This window comes from Pinus tabuliformis, chromosome 6, assembly GCF_031772625.1.
Source record: "Pinus tabuliformis cultivar Carrire ecotype Pingquan chromosome 6, CPIR1, whole genome shotgun sequence".
Lineage (NCBI taxonomy): Eukaryota > Viridiplantae > Streptophyta > Pinopsida > Pinales > Pinaceae > Pinus > Pinus tabuliformis.
In genome coordinates, this window is record NC_142292.1 from 20,933,642 (window position 1) to 20,937,872 (window position 4,231).

The window sequence follows — 4,231 nt, forward strand, 5'->3', positions numbered from 1 at the left end:
ATTTGAGGTGCATTTCTATATGCATGAGAATGGGAAGATTCTGGGTTTTGCAAGGTAAACTTGCATCAAGTGGTATCAGAGCAGGAATAGATATGTGTGAAGAAACAAGTTTTTTTTTTTTTTTTCTTAATTTGAGTTAATTGCATGTGATGAATGAATGTCAGATTTTGAAACTAATGAGGATTGCAGCACAGGGACGTAGTGCAGTTGAGGAAGGAAGCAAGATCAATAAGATCTTGAAGGTGAGCTGACAAAGTATTATTTAACTCTAGTTGAAGGTTATGCTTGAACAATTTGGTTTACAGGCATAGTGAAGAAAGTCTCAGCGGGAAGAAGTAGATCACAGCTTTAGAGCAGTGATAGAGGAGTCCAACAAAGGATTCTAAGTGAATGTGGTAGAACCTGAAGATTCAACAAAGGTTGAATAAAGTTGCAAATGAGTGAAGCCTGAAGGAGTAGTGGAGAAATGCTCGAAAGGTTCCAGTAGAGGACCAGGTGATTACCAAAAGACCAGATCTGGAGGAAGGGATTAGTGAGGTAAGTGGCAGCAGAAGGGTTTGCTGTTGCAGAGGCTTGGTGCAACTCATGGGTGAGAAACTCATGGCGAAGGAGATGACTATTGAAAGTCATAAAGGAGAGAGAAGGGGTTCAGAAAGAGGCCATAGTAGAAAGAGGGAGAAAGAAGATGCCAAGGTAAGTGGCATAAGACAACAGTTGACTAATGAAGAGTATGAGAAATAAAAAGATGAGATCGCGGTTCATCTTGAGTTATTGATGGAATTGTTACGGGAAAATATGAGAGACCAGAGACATGGTTGGAATATGAGGAAGAGAGTGAAGTGGCAGAGGCTACAACAGAAAAGAGATCAACAGATAAACATGCAGTTAACAGAAGAGCTGAGGAAGCTTGAGCAGATGATGAGTATACAGTTGAGTCGTGAAGAACTCAGAGCAGCTGAGTTGAAAGTGGAGGTTTCCATTGGTGAAACAGAGGAGGAGATCATTGATGATTTCTTGGGTTATTGGGCAGATCCAGATCAACTGGATGATGTAAAATCTTGTGTTTTTATAGCTGACAATTGTGATGTGATTACAGGTTTTACTGAGGAGGATGCGCAATCTTGTGAAGCTGTCACAAGTATGGAGAAGAATCTTTCGGGAGATAAATACTCGGAAGAAGAAAGCAGCGATGCATTTGTACTTGAAGCTGTTGCAGTAGAGAGAGGAGCTCAAGAAGAGAGGATGAAGACAAAGATAATGGAAGATGTCGCAGGCAAATTTGTTCAGAGGAAAATGCTTGAAGAAGTAGGGGAAGTAGATGAAACAGATGAAGTTATCTGCAAGCCAAAGGAAGGAATATCTCTGGATGATGATGAGGAAGTGGTGAGATCGTATGAGGGTCTCAAAAGTTCAGAAGAGAACTTGCATCAGCGTACTGAAATGTTGACAGGAAGACTAGAAGGAAATTCAGAGAAACAGGTGACAGAAGATAAAACTGATGGAACCATGGAAACACAACCTTATGGGAAAGACGCAAATAAAATAGTTAATGTTCCACATAAGCTTCCAACATTGCATACACCGTTGTCAGAAATCTTGGCTACAATGTTGCCGCTCGAAGGAAGTTCAGGTATGCAAGAAGGCCAGATGAGCATCAAGAAGAGTATTTTATCAGTAGAAAAGAATTCGTTAATTCAAGATGTAACAGCTAAAAAATATTCTGTAGAGGATGTGCAACTTTCCAAGAGCAGCCTGAGAGAGACAGAAGAGGTCAAAGAGGGTTTAAATGACGTGGAAGTATCGGTGCGACAGGCAGGGGAAGACAAATCAGCGTTTAATTTTCTATTTGTTGGCCAACGGAGACCTGGCGGAAATACCATCAAAGGTAGGGATCAACCCTGTTCTGCTCCCGTGGTTTGGGATGCGTATCAAGCCGGTTCCCTTGAAAAGTTAGCAGGCGGAGACATAAAATCAATTGGAGGAAGGGTTAAGTTGCCGACATCTTGTCTTCACGGTGATAGAGGGTTGCCCATAGTTGGTAGAGACGTTTCTTGGTAGGAAGCATGTGGTCCTGGCTATTGTTCCTCTCCGCCCAATGGCTCCTCAACATTGTTTTCAAGCGATTCAGCAACACCCGTGTGGAATGTAGCTGACAGTCCTGGAAGAGAAAACTACATAGAAGACGGGAGCCCAAAGATATTAGTGAAAGTAACATATAAAGGTGAAAAGGGACAGCCAACAAAGATTGTCAAAGAAGTTCATGAAGAAAAGACCATGATTTCTGAAAACTTAGTAGAAGATCATCATGCTGTCATGATGATAGGCACGATTGAGTCAGCCGTGGGAGATGTTGAGTTGATCAACTTGAAAAACGTACCTCAAAGAAGACGACATGAAGCAAAGGTTCACCTAGCAAAAGGTGAAGAAAAGGAAGAATCACTGACAATGACAAGAAGTCAGCAACAGGATCGAGGAGGAAAAGAAAGCAACGCTCATCAAGAAGCTAATGTATGGGAGAAGGAGCTAGAGTTGCTGGAGAAATGGCTGAAAACACCAGTACCTGATGAAGGCTGCAAGAAGTTTGCAGTAAAAGAAGCAGAAGCAGGGGAGGAAGTTCACAACTGTGAACCTGGGCAAGGAAGCCTTATTAGAATAGATGATGCAGGGGAAAAATTTGAAAACTCTTTGAAGGAGTTAAATCAACACACTGAAGTGTTGATGAAAGAAAAAAGTCCAGAACAATAAGTTGAAACTCTGTTGAAAGGAGACACACAGTGTAGATGTGTGAGACAAAGGAAGATGCAGCTGGACAGCAGCAACCAGCTAGAGCAGGAAGGAAGAATTAATGAAGAAGACCGGCAAGAAGATCGACTGGAAACAGAAATAGAGAACATAAAGAAACTGATGTTGAAGCAGACCAGAAGGCAAAGGCTGGAAGCATCAGAAAAGGTGATCAATCAAGTACTAAACGATTTTCAGCAAGTTAAAAGAATTTGTCCAAATGGTCCTGATGCCACCAAAAATCTTGAAGAAACCGAAACAGTAGTCAAAAAAGTTAAATTTATTGAGGCCATCTCAGTGAATGATCTTGTGAATCATTCTGTTGTTGAACCCAATGATTTTCATTCAATAAAGGTGGAGCGACAACATGGAATAGAAGGAGAAAATATAACATTGGAATTTATAAAGAAAGTGATGGAAGACTTCAAGAATCTGGAAAACATACGCAGAAGGTGTGCATTTCAAATATTACTGCAAGTAAAGGATTTGCTGGAGGCGATGCCATCGCTGGTTGACATCGATATTCCGAATGGAAAGCAATTCACAGTTTGTGATGACATCCATGGTCAGTATTATGACCTTTTTAACATCTTGGAGGTTAGTAGGCTTCCTTCAGAGGACAATCCTTATTTTTTTAATGGTAATTTTGTTGATCGAGGATCATTTTTAGTTGAAGTTATACTTGTGATATTCATATTCAAATGTATGTGTCCAACTGAACTTTATCTCGCAAGAGGAAATCGTGAAAGCGGGAGTATGAACTAGATTTATAGTTTTGAGGGTGAAGTCAAGTCCAAGTACAATGAAAACATGGTTGATCTTTTCGCTGAAGTGTTTTGCTGCCTACCTTTGGCTCATGTCCTCAATGACAAGATTTTTGTTGTCCGTGATAGTCTTTTTAGTAGTTTCATGATCCAGATTATCCACAGTTTCTAGTTCATTCTGCCAACGTTTCAAACCCCAAAGGGAGTCCATCATCAGGACAAATCAGAAAGAATATGAATGAAAATTTTTTCATTCATATTCTTTCTTATTTGTCCTGATGATGGACCCCCTTTGCGGTTTGAAACGTTGGCAGAATCAACTAGAAACTGTGGATAATGTGGATCATGAAACTACAAAAAACTTCCACAGAAGCTTAAAGTCTTTTTAGTGTTGATGGTATAAAATTGGATGATATCAAAGACATTGTTCGGTTCCGAAAGCCGCCTGAAGAGCGTCTGATGTGTGAAATACTTTGGAGCGATCCATAGCTCCATAAAGGGCGTGGACCCAAAAAACGACATGTTGGTTTGTCTTTTGGAGAAGATGTGACCAAAACATTTTTCCAAGAAAACAATCTTGCGCAGGTGGTCAGGTCTCATGAAGTTAAAGAGGAAGATTATGAAATTGAACACCACGGCAAACTTATTACAGTGTTTTCAGCTCCAAACTATTGTGACCAGAGAAG

The 4,231-nt window shown here is 40.5% G+C and overlaps 1 pseudogene; it reads left to right on the forward strand.

The window, feature by feature from the left end:
• Window positions 1–2,799: 2,799 nt before the first annotated feature.
• On the forward strand, window positions 2,800–3,546 carry LOC149257016 (serine/threonine-protein phosphatase 5 pseudogene; annotated as a pseudogene).
• Window positions 3,547–4,231: the final 685 nt, after the last annotated feature.